Genomic DNA, 18,647 nt, shown 5'->3' on the forward strand with positions numbered 1-18,647 from the left:
CTGGTAATTAGCGATCTTAAGGGAGCTTCTCCCCCACATCAGGACCGTAAGGGTTTGGACCTTGTGTCTGGCTTCTTGCTACATTCCGCCATGCTCAGCAGTGCCTGGCATGTGCTCAGTAAACATTTACCAAGTTGGTAAGAAGCACTTTAATTGAAAAAAGAACCTACGGAGGTTTTGATTAAATTTGCATTAAATCTATCCACTCATTCTAGGAGTATTTGTATTTTTAATGACTCATAAACATAATATATCTTTATATTTATGTTTCCTGTAATGTTTTCAATAAAATTTTATACTTTTTTTTTGCTATAAAGGCACTGCACATTTTTTTGTTAGATTTATCTCTAGGTATCTGAGTTGTTGTGTTTTTTTATATATAAAAACATCACATTTTCTAATTCTGTGTGTTGACACTTAGAATTGTAACTTAATTTTGTATATTATTTATTGAGTCACATTTAAAATTTTTAACTAGTTCTATTTAATTTATCTGTAGATTGAGGTTTCTACTCAATCATATCATTTGCAAATTAAAACTATTATATTTCTTACTTTCTAATCCTTATGCCTTTTTTTCCTCTTTTACCCCTTACCACATTGTCTAGGACAACCAGTACACAAGAAGTAGAAATAGTAGGACTCTGTTTTGTTCCTGATCTTAAAGGGATGTTTCTGATGTTTCACTATGAAGTTTATTATTATAAACATATAGGTTTTCTTTGTAGATACCATCCTTCACATTATGGAAGTTCCCTATCCTCCTAGTCTTTTTTTTAATGGAGGTTGAATTTCATTGAACATACTTTGTGCATTGAGAAGATTACATGTTTCCCTTCTTTAATCTGTTAACAGGGACAATTATATAACCAATTTTCTGATGTTAACCTTATTTAGCATTCCTGGGATAGGTGGGTCAGGGTGCACCATGCAATCTCCTCATTGTTTACATAGGCCACAGAGGGAAAAGTAAACTCAGGGAAGTTGAGTCACTTGCCCAAGGCCACACAGCCCGAGCATTTGTAAAAAGTGATTATTGAAACCTTGTAGTTCTGAGAGATGTAGACTAGAAGTGGATTCAGCCTAGAACAGTGATGGCGAGCCTTTTGAGCTCGGCGTGTCAGCATTTTGAAAAACCCTAACTTAACTCTGGTGCCGTGTCACATATAGAAATTTTTTGATATTTGCAACCATAGTAAAACAAAGAATTATATTTTTGATATTTATTTTATATATTTAAATGCCATTTAACAAAGAAAAATCAACCCAAAAAAATGAGTTCGCATGTCACCTCTGACACGCGTGTCATAGGTTCGCCATCACTGGCCTAGAAGGTGCTTAGATGTTACCAGCGACCTCTGCATCAGAGAGAAGCACGCTGCCCCTTGGGTGATGGCAGCTGGAATGCATCTTGCCCGGCAGCCCTGCTGTCTGGGACTCAAGGCTCCATTCAGGGCCATGCAGGTCCCCATCGCCTCTTCAGTAAATCCTCAGGGAGGACACTCGGCAAGACAGCTCCCTCTTATCAGGAGCCAGATCCACAGAATTATCTGAGGGTTAAAAAATGAGACTTGATGCCCTAACTGGTTTGGCTCAGTGGATAGAGTGTCAGCCTGCGGACTGAAGGGTCCCTGGTTCGATTCTGGTCAAGGGCATGTACCTTGCCTGTGGGCACATCCCCAGTGGGGGGTGTGCAGGAGGCGGCTGATCGATGTTTTTCGCTCATCGATGTTTCTAACTCTCTATTGCTCTCCCCTCCTCTCTGTAAAAAATCAATAAAATATATTTTTTTAAAAATGAGACTTGATTTCATTTTTTCCAGCTAAGTGACTTTATGCAGCTGCTGTTTTTCCATGCTTTGCTGTCATAATCTGTTGTTTGATATCACAGTGGGAGCATAAATGTATTTTAGTTAATGACCCATTTTGATAACCAAAATATTTGGATGTCAGATGTTCCAAAGTACCCACGGAATTTCTATTATTCCAGCTTCTATGTTCCACTAGCATTTCCCTCTTCGAATTTAACGGGTTCCTAGCAATGTGGCCTCCAGCACATAGAGTGACAAAACAAGCAAAGCACTTTTCTAACAACGAACAGACTGACTCATTGCACAGGGCAGGCAGCCAGACAACCCAAGAGTACACTGACGGATGAATGGGTAAGAAAAATGTGCACATGAGCACACACACACACACACACACACACAATGGAATACCATTCACAGTCATCATAAAGAGTAAAATCTTGCCATTGTGACAGCATGGATGAACCTTGAAGGCATTATGCTTAGTGAAAAAAAGTCAGAGGAAGACAAATACCGTATGATCTCACTGTATAAGGAAATTTTATAGGACCAGAAAATGAACTTAGGAACCTAGACTTTTTAGTGTTCATCACTTTTTGTGTTATTGAAACCTGTAAAGGAGATGAGCGATACATGCAGAGGTGGCAGTCCTCGAACGTTCTCTGTGGAAGGTGAGACCACAGTGTGACAGGATGGTCCATACTTTTAGGGGAGCTTCAGCACTAAGCTCCCGTCCCCCTCCCCCCAACCTCCCTGGGGAGTTCACTGCTGAGGCCAGATGAGATGTAGAGTGGAGGCCACGTTCAGGGTGGGTAGTCTCTTCCAGGAACTGAAGAGGGTGAGCCAGCTCCCCCTCGCCCATGCCACCTGACATCAGTGGTCAGTGAGACCGGGGAGTCCTGTGGGCAGGGGACATACCTGCCCCCCGCCCCCCCCCCCGCCCCATCAGCCTGGCCTGGCTCAGGAGACTCACTCTGCATCACTACCCAGCACTATTTCTCGCCAGGGTTTCTCCCAGGCAACGCCTTGTGGGGTATTTCCCTGGGTACACAGAGACATGGCTGTGTGTGACCTCTTTCTGGCCAGAGGTCATGGCAATCCTCCGCCAAGAAGCTGAAGTTTCTTCCTGATTCTCAGGTGAAAAACGCAAATCTTGGCTCTTAGAGCCTCTCACGCCTCTTCCCCTGCTTCCTCTAAAACTTGACTGCTGCTAACCCTCTGCTATTTTGTGGCTCATCATCTGCCCCACACCCCGTGACTCTAATACCTGAGCAATTGAAGGGTGCGGCCGAAGCAGACAGGGGCAAGATTTCTTCCTTTGTGGTGCAGGGTGTGGGGCTAGTTCTGCAACTGCTCTCCCATGGGGGAGACTTGGGCTAAAGAAAATGAGCCCTGCTCCAGTGGCTGAGCAGTAGCCCAGGATCCAGGAGGTCACTGGTTTGACTCCCGATCCTGAAACTGTTCTAATTTCCTAGGGGCAGAAGGGTCTTTGTTCTAATGAGGTGACTCTGGTGGCCCCTGGATGGGACTGGTCACCTGAGAGGCCATGATGAGAAGCTTGGAATTTTCAGTCCCAACACAATCCTCCAGAGAGGGGGGAAGCTGGCAATGGAGTTAATAGTCCATTAGGCTCCATACAAGTCCCGAGACCTTCCAGGTGGGTGAGCACATGGAGGTGTGGGGAGAGTGAAGCCCGAGCCCTTCCCACAGCCCTTGCCTCAGTCCCCTTCCACCTGGATGCTCACCTGTATCCTCTATCACATTGTTTTTTAAAAATACATATTTCAGAGAGGAAGGGAGAGGGAGAAACATCAATGATGAGAGAGAATCATTGATTTGCTGCCTCCTGCACGCTCCACACTAGGGATCGAGTTCACATTCTGGGCATGTGCCTTGTCCAGAATCAAACCCAGGACCTGTGAGTCCACAGGCCAATACTCTATCCACTGAGCCAAACCTGGTAGGGCTATCATACCCTTTTACAATGAGCTGGTAAACAGTAAGTAGTGTTTTCCTAAATCTTGTGAGCTGCCCTAGCAAATGAGCTGGACCTGAGGAGGGTCATGAGAACCTCTGACGTACAGCGGATGGGTCAGAAGCACAGGTGGCAACCTGGACTTGAATGACCTCTGAAGAGGGGGCGGACTTATTGGCTGAGCCCTTCACCTGTGGGCCTGAGCTCTCTCCAGGTGAATGGTGTCAGAACTGAGTGAAACGGTGGAACACCAGCTGGTGTCACAGGATGGCCTGGTGTCAGGAGCGCTGTGTGTCTGTGTGACAGGAGAAACCCAGGAGGACTGGGTTCCCCACACAGAACAACACCGAAACTCTCGGGCACTCTTAACCCCTTCCTGTAGCCCTACCCTCACGCCTAAGTTTTAGTCCTAGTTAATACCCGTGGATGGCAATCAGGGCCTATTCTACTTCTCACATACTCTCCCTAACCTCTCCTCATTGATAGCTGTACTATGTGTACAAGGTTGCCAAGAAATCTGGAAATATAAATGAATACATATCAATGGTTTGTTGATGTTATACTTCAGTACATTATAAATAACTAGAGGCCCGGTGCACAAAATTCGGGGGAGGGGGCGTGTTCCTTAGCCTGGCCTGCACCCTCTCACAGTCTGGGAACCCTTGGGGGATGTCTGACTGCTGGCTTAGGTCCACTCCCTGTAGGAAGCGGACCTAAGCCGGCAGTCAGACATTCTTAGCGCTGCCATGGAGGTGGGAGAGGCTCCCGCCACCACCGCTGCACTTGCCAGTCATGAGCCTGGCTCAGGGCTTTCTGTGTGGAGCATCTGCCCCTTGGTGGTCAGTGCATGTCATAGAGACCGGTCATTCTGCTGTTTGGTCAATTTGTATATTAGCCTTTTATTATATAGGATAAGTTTTACTTCTATTTGCCTTTTAGTATGGCATGAATCTTTTATAAGGAAACATATTACTTTCATATTTTCATTTTAGCAAAAAGCTTTCTTTTAAAAAAATATATTTTTATTGATTTTAGAGAGGAAGGGAGATGGAGAGAGAGAAACATCAATGATGAGAGAATCATTGATCAGCTGCCTCCCACAGTAGGAATTGAATCTGTAACTAGGTCTATGGCCTGACTGGGCATCAAACCACAACCTCCTGGTTCATAGGTTGAAAATTTACCACTGAGCACGCCAGCCTATGGAAATTTATTTTTATTAATTACATTGACAGATGAGCTACAAAATTTACATTTTATTGCAATAACTCCAGGTATAGAAAGAGAAGATTACTTATTAAGCACAGTTTAAGTACAAACAAGTCACCCAAATTAAAATCTCAAATAATGCTTTTTCCTGTCTCTTTTTGCAGGAAGGAAAGCAGATTCCCGGTGGCGATTGTGTCTCTTGGTCAGACACTTCACTTTTATCCAGAGCCAGGAGCGCAGAGTTATTCAAGGGTTTAAAAAATGGGACTCAACTTGATTACTTCCAGCCTAGTGATTTTATACACAGCTATTTTTCCTATTATTTATTTTATTACAATCTATTGTTTCATGTCACAGCTGGAGTTCATATGTATTTCAGTAAATTACCCATTTGCTAACCAAAATAGTTACAAGAAAAGGAAGCAATTTTTAAGTGTATGTGTCCATTATTAAACTTTAAAGTTTGAAATGACCTATCTACTTAGAGCGGTGGTCGGCAAACTGCGGCTCGCGAACCACATGCGGCTCTTTGGCCCCTTGAGTGTGACTCTTCCTAAGCCTTAGGAGTACCCTAATTAAGTTAATAACAATGTACCTACCTATATAGTTTAAGTTTAAAACATTTGGCTCTCAAAAGAAATTTCAATCGTTGTACTGTTGATATTTGGCTCTGTTGACTAATGAGTTTGCCGTCCACTGACTTACAGGATTCGCTCGGGGGCCCAGGCCAGGGCAAGGGTCCAGGTCAGGTACAAAGCCCTCCCTCCCCTTCCTTTTGGCTCTGATACTATCTGTGGCCTCAGGGTGTTGACTCTCAGACCTTCCCCTTGGACTTTCCTCTGAGGCCTCCCTCATTCAGTTCCCAGGGACACAACCCTCAATCTCACTTGGCCCAACAGGCCCTTTCAGACCTCTCCTGCTAGTACAAGGCAAGGATCTCAAAGGAGGTCATACATTTCTGAGTCTGAATTTAGGAACCTATCGTGGGGGCAAGATTTTTTTTTAAAAAAAGGGAAAAATTCTATATTCACCTGACCCATAAGAATTTCACTATAATTGAAAATATTATTCTCTTTTAAAAAAAATAGTGTATGTGCAGTGTGTGTGTGTATGTGTGTGTGTGTGAGTGTGTGTGAGTATATGTGCAGCATGTGTGTGTGAGTGCAGTGTATGTGTAAGTATATGTGCAGTGTGTGTATGTGTGCAGTGTGTGTATGTGTGCAGTGTGTGTGAGTGTATGTGCAGTGTGTGTGAGTGTGTGTGAGTGTGTGTGAGTATATGTGCAGCATGTGTGTGTGAGTGCAGTGTATGTGTAAGTATATGTGCAGTGTGTGTATGTGTGAAGTGTGTGTGAGTGTATGTGCAGTGTGTGTGAGTGTGTGTGAGTATATGTGCAATGCATGTGTGCAGTGTGTATGTGTGTGAGTCTGTGTGTGTGAGTGTATGTGCAGCATCTGTGTGTGCAGTGTGTGTGTGTGTGTGTGTGTGTGTGTGTGTGTTGGGAGGCAGTATAGAATGCACTTATCCCCTGCAATTCCTCTGTTTAACCTGCTCAGTGACAGAACAGATGAGACCTCTCATCTGAGCCCTGACATCGATGTGAGATGTAGCTTGATGTTGTTTAACTCTTGATTCCTCTTTAATGAGCAGAGAATAAGCCACCGAAACCCGAGAGAAGGGTGTCCGGAGCACTTTCCAGTGAGCACTTGCTAATGAGTGAGATGATGAAGTCCAGGTTTTAGTGTAGTGTTGTTTCCACTGAACTTGAATTTGAACCTGAATCCTACCTTTTCCATTTATCATATCAGCTCTGTCACCTCAAGCAAGGTGGCATTCAACCCTCCACGCCACAATTTCCCTTTTAATAAAAGGCGAGTGACACTACTCTCCATAGATGGGTCAGCTGTGCTGACGGGATCTACCTCTTCTAGGTGCGAGAGAACTGAGATGGAGCTGCTAAGATGCTGAGCGCAGGGCCTGGCCCAAGAACAAGGGCTCAGTATAGAACACAGGGCCCAGGGCCGGCAGCTCATCAGGTTCACACCTCTGCCTCGCTTCCTCTGAGGCGTGTCAATCGTCTGCTTGTGTGCTCGTGTGTAAGCAGCCACCACTGAGCTGTGTCGAGGGCGCTGGGGTAGGTGATAACCCTCCTGTGGTTATGGCAGCCTCTGGTAATCAAAGGGCCCCACACACAATAGGCTTTGAAATAGTAAAAATACTTTAATGAGAAAAACCACTTCCTAATTCATCTGCCGAGCGTAGAGTGTTTGCTGTGTGTTCTGTCCAACCACTGAGCTTGCACAGAGAACCCGGCTGAAGGGTCATGTCCTCTGCATACTCTTTCCAGCTGCCTCAGCCTGTTAGCTGGCCTCTCGCGGGCTCCCACAAGAGCACGTGTATATGCTGCCTCCTCCATGCCGTCCACTGTCTTTCCATGCCCGTCTCCCCACTGGTGTCTGAGCTCCCTCGGGCCAGGGGCGGTGTCTCCCTCACCTCTGTGTCTCCAGGTGATGGTACCACGCAGGTCCCACAAACACCCGTAGGATGAGTGGAGGGATGCTTGGGTGGGGCTAAGTGGGCACCCATAGGACAATTCGGAGTGTGTCCTGAGAATCTGACTCCTATGTGGGTGGGCAGTTGTGGAAGTTCACACTTACTTCCCTTTCAAAACCTGGAGAGCAAAGATAGAGACGAGGAAGGCCCGATCGGAACACCACAGCCCAATATAAACAGAATTTCAGCAGGAAGAGCTGGCAGCTCCCCTGGCTGGTCTCTGACACCCTCCAAAGCCCTGCGGGAGAGCGGACGGCTTGGGCCACAGCGGTCTCAGCCGCCTGTGGCGGGACAGACACTTCCGGCCACGCGGCCCCAAGGGCTCCTTTGCGGGCCAAGTTTTGATAAGGCCCCTTAAGCTGTGGGGAGGTGGGATTGAGCACTCATGCCTCACCTCCATGTTGTATCTATACGTAAACATCTCCTTCTATATTGGGCTTTATTTTCAGTTGTAACTTGAGCATAAACATAATTTAAAACATCAGAAAGTTTGTGATATGTTATTATTATTTTTCATTTGAATTCTTTATTGTTGAAAGCATTACATATGTCTCCCTTTCCCCCCATTGACCTCTCCCCACCTGTCCCCACCCCCATGATCTGTTATTAAATGAAAAAAAATCATTGTACCGAATATAGAATTTTGTCCCAATTGCACTGATGATGGTATTATGGGTGATTTTTTTTCTGTTTCTGTGTTTTTCTGAAAAAGTTTTAAAACAAGCATGTATTATATTAATAATAAGGGTGAAGGCTATATATATATATTTTAAGTTCTAATGGGTCACCCTACAGCTTATGATGTAGAAAACTCTGTAGTCTTCTCTGAGTAAAGGGACCAGTTGTGCACGCGAGCTTCCCTGAGAACTTAGCTGCCTTCTATTTGACCGGATGACAGATGGTGCCCAAAAGACACCTGGTGTAGTCTGGGTGCCCACCTCTCCAGCTTCCTGACGCCCTCCAGCCACCGATGCTATTGGGAGGCTCCAGGCTGCTCCCCTTACCAGCCTAGAATGTTCTCCCGCCAGTGAAGTGATGCTGATGCTAACTAAGACTTCAGCTCTGAGGGCACCGTCGGGGGCCTTTCTCAGGGCAAATTCCCATCATGCCCTTTCCTTGAGCACGCCTTTTGCTTCCTGCATTTATTGGTAAGATTTTTCTTTAATATCTTAATGTTCACCCTCCCCCGCTCCCCAAATAAAGCAGCCGTGAGCCCCATGATGGTTTTGCTCATTCCTGAATCCTTGGTGCTGGCACCTGCCTGGAGCCTTGAGGGACTTACTAGTAAAGTATTTCCTGTGTCTAGACTGCACCACTGGGATAAGATAAACAGAGGGCAGAGGGAGGCGGGGGTAGACTTACGGTGCCCCCCCGAGCCATCAGGCCTATCGAGGAACCCGCAGTGTTGGTGTCTGTTCTCTGAGAGATGCTGCCGGGGACTCTATGGGCAGCGCCCCTGCCCTGGGGATCTGCAGTCTACTATGAAGAGAGGAGAAAACATATATGAACCAGATGACACTTTTAATTAATTTTTTTTGGAATTGTAGGTTTCATGGCCACATAACTGGAAACCACCTAAATGCTCTATGGAGATGTTGTAGTAAAATATACAAGTGTTTAAAAAAGTTTAAAAAATGTCTAAAAAATGTTAAAGAAGGTTTTAAAATGTTTGAGTTAACTTTTCTGAAACTTAAAGTGTGATATTAAGGACACATTCCCCACTGCCCTGAAGCGTGTGTACCCCATAGATAAGGATTTGAACTTCGATTACTGACTCAGAGTAACCATATGTAGCCCCTCGCCCTGTTTAAGATTAACGTGTGTGCATTGATGTAATTCATTGATAGCCACCTGAACTGCTGCGGGTACGAAACAGGCTTTAAAAATTGGTCCTGCCGAAACCGGTTTGGCTCAGTGGATAGAGCGTCTGCCTGCGGACTGAAAGGTCCCAGGTTCGATTCCGGTCAGGGGCATGTACCTGGGTTGCGGGCACATCCCCAGTAGGAGATGTGCAGGAGGCAGCTGATCGATGTTTCTCTCTCATCGATGTTTCTAACTCTCTATCTCTCTCCCCTTCTCTCTGTAAAAAATCAATAAAATATATTTAAAAAAAAAATAAATAAAAATTGGTCCTGACCAGCCAACAGTGCTTGCCTGTCGAGACAGCCACAAAGGCACGTCCTTTTTTGCCAGTCTGGAAAGTGACGCCACTCTGCCAGATGACAGAAGAAAGGCTAGTACCTCCCGATCGAGAAGCGACCCAGCTCTCGGGTGAGGAACGCCGGCCCCTGCACCCGGACCAGCCCAGCCCAGCTGCTGGACCCCAGCACCACTGGGATCCCGTTTAGCCTGTACCCACAGCATCAGGAACTTTTGTGAGTAATAAAGTGCTGTGCAATTGCATATGTTTCATGTGGTGTAATTCCTCTGGCAGTTAATTGAATCATTTTACATACGCTTAAAACTGAAATTAAAGTTTCTGGTCTTTTCGGTCCTAGGCCTGCCTTTGGTCCTGCTTGGGTAGAGCAGCCTCTTCACTAGCAACTACTTGAATGTTCCAACACCTGCACGGTTAAAGTTTATCTCCAGGGACACCTTGGATAACTCCCCAGATCCTTTCCCGGGATCTACTTGGGACAGGAGATGATAGCCAGATGAGCAAATGGTGTTCGGCCTGAACAGCTTTGAAACAAAGCCCAACGGTATTTTCCTCCCACTCCTACTCCTGGGATCTTTTCCTACTTCTCTGAAAACCCTTAACATTTAATATCCAACTGAAAACACGCTGAGTCCAGTTTTAGAACCTACAGCCTACCTCGCACCTTCCCTCACACCCGCCTGAGAAACTAGGAAAGGGGAAAGAGGCCATGGAAAGGGCTGGAGTTGAGCAGGAGAGCAGAGGAAGTGGAGGCGAGTGGAGCGAAGGCACAGGGAAACCGGCCTCGCCCTCGGCGGCCTCGGCGAGCCAGGGATTGTTCTGAGCACTTGAAGTGCAGACCCGGTTACTTGTCCTAACACTTCTGTTTGGTGACTGTGGGTGACTGGTTTCCTTGTTTATGAGTGCGCTCAGGGGACTGAGTCACAGGGGGTAACTGGCCCAGGTCACACAGCCGGGGGCTAGTGGAGCCCAGCCGTCTGGCTCCCGGGAGTGTGTGTGTGTGTGGGGGGGGGGGGGCTGCCCCTGCATCGCTGCCTCCAAGTCCCCTGCCCCCTCTCTCCTTCCTTCATCACCTCCTCCGTCACCAGGCTTTGTGTTTCTACCATGAAATCATGCCCTGCCTCTAGGCCCCCACGTCCTCAGTGCAGATGCAGCTCCCAGCTCCTCGATGCCTCACGGTCTGGGGTCTCCCTCCAGACCTTTCTGTTTCCCTCCAGGTTTAGTCCAGGCAGGAGATGCCCACTGATGAGCTGGAACGCGTGTGGGGGCATGGAGGCCAGCCCCACCCTGCAAGCCAGGGTTCCGGGAGGAGAAGCTGCAGTGCCGGTTTTCTGACTTGACAGGAAATATTTGATATTTGCTTGTGTTGTCTGATTGCAAGTCTGAAAAGTAACAATGATGGCTGACAAGGGCTGAGTGCCCCAGGGCCTAGGGGTTTCACTGACACAGACTGAGTGCCCTAGGGCCTAGGGGTTCCACTGACACGGGCTGAGTGCCCCAGGGCCTAGGGGTTTCACTGACACAGACTGAGTGCCCCCAGAGCCTAGGGGTTCCACTGACACAGACTGAGTGCCCCAGGGCCTAGGGGTTCCACTGACACAGGCTGAGTGCCCCCAGGGCCTAGGGGTTCCACTGACACAGACTGAGTGCCCCAGGGCCTAGGTGTTCCACTGACACAGGCTGAGTGCCCCCAGGGCCTAGGGGTTCCACTGACACAGGCTGAGTGCCCCAGGGCCTAGGGGTTCCAATGACACAGACTGAGTGCCCCCAGGGCCTAGGGGTTCCACTGACACAGAGTGAGTGCCCCAGGGCCTAGGGGTTCCACTGACACAGGCTGAGTGCCCCCAGGGCCTAGGGGTTCCACTGACACAGGCTGAGTGTCCCAGGGCCTAGGGGTTCCACTGACACAGGCTGAGTGCCCCCAGGGCCTAGGGGTTCCACTGACACAGGCTGAGTGCCCCCAGGGCCTAGGGGTTTCACTGACACAGACTGAGTGCCCCAGGGCCTAGGGGTTCCACTGACACAGACTGAGTGCCCCCAGGGCCTAGGGGTTCCACTGACACAGACTGAGTGCCCCAGGGCCTAGGGGTTCCACTGACACAGACTGAGTGCCCCCAGGGCCTAGGGGTTCCACTGACACAGACTGAGTGCCCCAGGGCCTAGGGGTTCCACTGACACAGACTGAGTGCCCCCAGGGCCTAGGGGTTCCACTGACACAGACTGAGTGCCCCCAGGGCCTAGGGGTTCCACTGACACAGACTGAGTGCCCCCAGGGCCTAGGGGTTCCACTGACACAGACTGAGTGCCCCCAGGGCCTAGGGGTTCCACTGACACAGACTGAGTGCCCCAGGGCCTAGGGGTTTCACTGACACAGACTGAGTGCCCCAGGGCCTAGGGGTTCCACTGACACAGACTGAGTGCCCCCAGGGCCTAGGGGTTTCACTGACACAGACTGAGTGCCCCCAGGGCCTAGGGGTTCCACTGACATGGGCTGAGTGCCCCCAGGGCCTAGGGGTTCCACTGACACGGGCTGAGTGCCCCCAGGGCCTAGGGGTTCCACTGACACAGGCTGAGTGCCCCCAGGGCCTAGGGGTTTCACTGACACGGGCTGAGTGCCCCCAGGGCCTAGGGGTTCCACTGACACAGGCTGAGTGCCCCCAGGGCCTAGGGGTTCCACATGGGGCTCCAGCCGTAGCTGCTACGGGATGGACTCATCCTCACCCAGCAGCCCTCAGGGTAAGCCTGGCAGTGCCCTTCTACTTCCCAGCCCAGTAAACGGAGGCCCTGAAAGTTTCAGTCACTTGCCTAACGGAGAGCCACACTCAGCCAGGGGGAGGCACACTCAGCCACGGAGGAGGCACACTCAGCCAGGGGGGAGGCACACTCAGCCAGGGAGGAGGCACACTCAGCCAGGGGGGAGGCACACTCAGCCAGGGAGAAGGCACACTCAGCCAGGGAGGAGGCACACTCAGCCAGGGGGTGGGGGTTACACACTCAGCCAAGGAGGAGGCACACTCACCCAGGGAGGAGGCACACTCAGCCAGGGGGTGGGGGTTACACACTCAGCCAGGGAGGAGGCACACTCACCCAGGGAGGAGGCACACTCAGCCAGGGGGTGGGGGTTACACACTCAGCCAAGGAGGAGGCACACTCACCCAGGGAGGAGGCACACTCAGCCAGGGGGGAGGCACACTCAGCCAGGGAGGAGGCACACTCAGCCAGGGGGGAGGCACACTCAGCCAGGGGGGAGGCACACTCACCCAGGGAGGAGGCACACTCAGCCAGGGGGGAGGCACACTCAGCCAGGGGGGAGGCACACTCGGCCAGGGTGGAGACACACTCGGCTGGGGGTGGAGACACACTCAGCCAGGGAGGAGGCACACTCAGCCAGGGGGGAGGCACACTCAGCCAGGGGGGAGGCACACTCAGCCAGGGAGGAGGCACACTCAGCCAGGGAGGAGGCACACTCAGCCAGGGAGGAGGCACACTCAGCCAGGGGGGAGGCACACTCAGCCAGGGAGGAGGCACACTCAGTCAGGGAGGAGGCACACTCAGCCAGGGAGGAGGCACACTCAGCCAGGGAGGAGGCACACTCAGCCAGGGGGTAGGCACACTCAGCCAGGGAGGCCTGGGCAGTGTTGCCACAGCGCCCATCTCACGCTGCGCTACACGCCGTCCACTCCCATGCGCTGACCCTTCCACTTTTATGTCTTTTTTCTGACATAAGAAGCAGAAGTTCCTTCCTAATAATGACCCATGTCTGTTTTGTTTGTTTTAAATCCTCACCCTAGGATATTTTCCCATTGATTTTTAGGGAGGGTGGAAGAGAGAGGGAAAGACAGAGAGAAACACTGATGTGAGGGAAACACATCCACTGGTTGCCTCCTGCACAAGCCCCGACCAGGCCCTGGGCCAGGGAGGAGCCTGAAAGGAGGTACACGCCCTTGACCGCAATCGAACCCGGGACCCTTCAGTCCTCAGGCCGACACTCTACCCACTGAGCCAAACCGACTAGGGCCCCATGTCTGTTTCACATTTCATTTCAAAACTATTTCCAGCAATCTCCCCTGCCCACTGTTGCCAGAATCCCTCCGTGGCCTTTTCCTGCCTAATCATTGTCCTGCTGTATTTGCTCCCTCCTCCAGAAGCTGCTGGGATGGAAGGCAGGCGCTGGGGCCTCGCAATGAGTGGACAATGGACACTAATCCTTTACAGTCAAGATAAAGCTTGCTTTCCAAACAAGTGACCTTACAGTGGGGCTCGTGTCATCATCAAAGGGGACCTGACCCGGGTGAGGGTGCTCCCCCTGCCTGCTCCTCGGGGATGCCCGGCAGTGAGTCACACCTGCCGGCTCCAGAGCATCCCCCGTGGGAGTGCGACCCCTGCCCCTCGGCCACTGCTCTGCCCGCCTCCAGCTCTGCGCCTGGGTTATCAGCTCTCATTTCGTGGGAAGGGCTGTGGTGGATTTCTGGCAAGTGAGTAGGAAGTTGCTGTTCTAAACAGCTGACACTGAGGGCCAGCAGCAAGACTATAAGAACAGGAGGCGCCGGGGCTGGGCAGACGGCAGAACCAGCCGGGCGCAGAGGAGATGGTAAGTCCACGTCTCTTTCCTCCGGGCAGGGGGTGACATGAAGGGGTTTGGGGCTGACTCGGACAGGTAACAGGCCAGGAAATGAGGAATAGCAAGGCACGCGGCTCTCTGTGGATGAGCCCTCAGAGCTTGCGAGGGTTGCAAAGCCTGCTGTCGCCTGACCCACCCTCCCCGCACCCTCGGGAGCGAAGGAGATTCCCAGGGACTCTGGGCTGGGGCTGGGGTTTCACTGAAGCTGCACGGGTAGGCGTGGCGCTGTCTGCCCCTGGGCTCCTGGCCTCTGGCGTCCAGGAGGGCTCACGGGGACTCCCCTGGACCCTTCTCCATCCCTGGGCCCTTCTCCATCCCTGGGCCTTTCTCCATCCCTGGGCCTTTCTCCAAGGATGCTCTCCTCTCTGGGTTGAACGCAAGGCTGAGCACATGCCTGGGCTCGCCTACAGCTGATGGGTTTCCCTTCCCCTGCCTCCTATTTCTCTGAGCCCCAGGCATCTGCTGGGATTGATGGGGCGTGTCCACGTGGACTCCATTTCTGCCCGAAGTCTCAGTCCTGCCAGTGACTCAGTTTCCTCCTCTGTGAAATGATTAAATAGTATTCTGCTCTCTAGTGTCGTTATGGGGATGAAATAAAATTACGCTGAAAGCAAGTAGCTCTGAGCCTGGCCTGTAGCTACTGGTAAATAAAGGTTCCCCATCATGGTTCGGAGAAAGAGAAAGTGCCTGGGTTTAGTGAGGCTTGGGTCCAGGGAAGACCCAAGGAGAAAGGCCTAATTCCTTAACATGAGCCGAGATGAGTACCTCCCGCAGCCCCAGGGCTACAGCCCAGGCGGCTGGGCAGGACCCGTCTCTGTGTTTGGGTCTCTTCCTCTGGGACGCCTCGTACCTGATTCCCCCACCGCCCTGCTGCAACTGCAGTTAGTGCACTTTGCTAATTCCTGTAACGAGGACGCTTTGCTAATTCGCGTGCCGAGGACTCTGTCGGGAGACGGGTAGGGAACGATGAAGAGAAGAGGAAGGGGTTTCAGCCTGGCCTGAGCTTGAACCCTGATGACATAGCATGTGGGTCACTCTTGTCTTATCTCTGGCGTATCCTAGGCTTCCTGAATTGGTCAACTTGAATGAATGAGCAGTCATCCCTCTCTTCATTCTGTTCCCTTCCGGATCCTCCTCTGCTTCGGGGGGATGCTAACCTATTGGGTCTTGGTGTTTTTTGAGATTCAGATGAAAGGAGTCCTCTTCCCAGATAAAACGCAAACATCCACATAAGCATCAAGCTCCGTGGAAAACCACAGGGGGGGTCCCCAACCTCCACGTGGGGCCCAGGTTGAGAGCCCCACCCTGTCACCATCCAGGCTTTATGCTCAGAAACTCCTCGTGGCGTCCTCAGCTGAGACGGGCTCTGCAGTGAAGTGCAGGGCGCCACGCCCTGGAATTGTTTTAAATGTCACAAAGGCAGGACCTCTTCCTTTGCTCTTTAACACATTTGACTTTCAGGGATTCAGGAACCTGAAACCATGTGTACAATTTGGCTCAAGTTCAGAGAGTGGCTTCAATCAGCCCCTAGGACCTGTGGAGAGAGGTTAAGGTTTAGCAGCGGGGCTTTCTCAGTTGGGTAGAATTCGGCGGTGGAGTTCCTGATGGAAACGTACAGGAAAATGGTGCTAGTGTTAGTCAAGGTTCTAGGGCAGCCGTGGGCAAACTACGGCCCGCGGGCCGGATCCGGCCCGTTTGAAATGAATAAAACTAAAAAAAAAAAAAAAAAAAGACCATACCCTTTTATGTAATGATGTTTACTTTGAATTTATATTAGTTCACACAAACACTCCATCCATGCTTTTGTTCCGGCCCTCCGGTCCAGTTTAAGAACCCATTGTGGCCCTCGAGTCAAAAAGTTTGCCCACCCCTGTTCTAGGGGATAAGGAGCAAAGCAGGCCTGGATTCTCTTTCATTTATTCATTCTTAAAATATATTAAATATAAAATATATTAAGGATATTAAAAAATATATACATATATATTTTTTTAGAGAGAAGGGAGAGGGAGAGAGAGATAGAAACATCTCTGAGAGAGAAACATAGATCAGCTGCCTCCTGCTCCCCTCCCCCCTCTACTGAGGATGGAGCCCGAAACTGGGGCATGTGTCCTGACAGGGAATCGAACTGGCAACCTCGGTGGATGAGACAATGCTCAACCACTGAGCCACACCAGCCGGGCTGGATTCTCTTCCATTTATACCTCTACCCATCTTAGATCTGTGGCATCTAGTTCTTACTCTTCCTTCCATTACTTGTTTTTCAAAATGCAACTAAATGGTTCATATTTTCCTGGGCTGGCCACTGGCTGTTAGAATGTCCAGCTTCAGAGCTCTGTGAGTGGGAGCTTATCAATCCCCCCGAGATCACAGGGGCTTTCCGTGTAATAGTTAGCGCTGAGAGAAGACCCCCGACCTCACCCTAGGGCAGGGGTGGGGAACAGCCAGCTCATGGACTCCCTTATAAAGTCCCTGAAATCATTGGGTCTGGCCCTGCCAAGGCATTCGGGGTGAGTTAATTAAATGTTTGACCAAAACTAGCAGGCTAATGTTTAAGTTGATAGTTTTGTACAGCCCCCGAGAGATGCTATAAATATCCACATGGCCCTTGGCAGAGAAAAGGTTCCCCACCCCTGGCCAGAGAGCAGGCGCAGGGTGGTTTCCTAGACGACACTCTCTCCGCTGTCTTCGAGGTGTCTAACTTCTCTGGTCGAAAGGCAAAACAGACATTTTATAACATCGAATACAAAACAATCCTTTATACCTGTGGGGAGATAACTCAGCCATTATCCAACAGACTTTTTAGAAAGTTAGGTATGTTACTTTCTTTTTAATGGCGCCATTTCCCCCAGAGTAATGGTGACCAGCTGCCTAATTTAAATATATGCTTTAATTCTTAGTGTCGATGTCCTTGGTTTCCTCTGGTTCCTATTTCTAATTTTCTGTTCGGCTTAGAGACCTCTTTTTTCACGGTGTTTCATTTTGTATTTTTTATGTGGGGCTACTAACATCCGTGCACCAACACCAACACCCAGAACCGTAGTAGGGAAATACTGTTCCATCGGCTGCGAAGCCTGGACGCTGCCAACAAGTTGGACAGTTCTGCCTCCTCAATGACCTTCACCTGTGCTCCCCGTGCGCACTCCCGCTGGCCCAGCCCCAGTGAGGCCTCTGCACTCTCACGGGGACCATCACAGCAGCCTGCTGCTTTCACAGCGCCCCCTCCTGCTGCTCACTCACCCCCACACCATGGGCAGATGCAGATGTTCAGGATGCTTCTCTGTCCAGAACCCTGGCCATTGGAGTCCTTCTGCGACTGTCATTTCAGACGCACAAGACCTGGCCCCTTGCAATTTCACCGGCAATCGGACCACATCACTACCTCTCTGAAGCCCCACCCCCCTCCACCTCCAGCTTCTCATGGCAGAACGAAGTCTCATCCCGCTGCTTTGCTTCCCAGGGTGAAACGTCACCAGCTTCATCTCTCCCCCTTCTCCCCTTGCCCGTTCCATGCCAGCCACCCCGATGACTTCCTGTTCTCTGCACTCTCCACTCTTAGCGCCCACCCAGAGCCTTCACCATCGCTTTCCTTCCGTCTTTAATGCGCTTCCTCCTGCTTCTGGCCTCTGGATTCTTCTGCTCACTGTGCTCTTGGTGGCACGTCCCCTGCCCTGGCCTCCGTGTCTAACGTAACCACCGGGCCGGGCCCTCTGTCACACGACCCCACCTGCACTCCCTCCCTGTCACTTATAACTGCCTTCTACGTCTCCTGTTTCCTCGTTTCGCACTGTTGTATACTTACTGATGTTTGTTTTATTGTCTGTCTTCCTTAATGGGACATAGATTCCATAAGGACAGGAATTGCGTCTGTTTTTGTCATGTTAACACCAGTGCCTTGAACAAAGGCTGACACATCATCGCATGTAATAAATCAACGGTCATTGGAGTGCGCAGTGGGAAAGCCCAGGCGGGGAGGGTGCTCTGATCCTGGTGTGGGAGGAGGGGCGTGGGGACGGGCTGTTCCTCGGAGGAGGTGTGTGGACTTGCAGAGCGAGGCACACACGGCAGGAGGGGTGCTCTGGGCACGAGGACACAGAGAACGTATAGTACATCCAGGAAACTACACGACGTTGTGTTGTGACTTCACTGTTGGGGGGTTCAATGGAGGGGTCATATCAGGAGCTGAGGCTAGACCAGCGATTTTCCACCCTTTTCACCTCCTGACACACATAAACTAATTGCTGAAATTCCGAGGCACACCAAAATATATTTTTATTGATTTCAGAGAGGCAGGGAGAGGGGGAGAGAGATAGAAACATCAATGATG

Source organism: Myotis nattereri (genome assembly GCF_964212035.1).
Source record: "Myotis nattereri genome assembly, chromosome: 18".
Classification (NCBI taxonomy): Eukaryota; Metazoa; Chordata; class Mammalia; order Chiroptera; family Vespertilionidae; genus Myotis; species Myotis nattereri.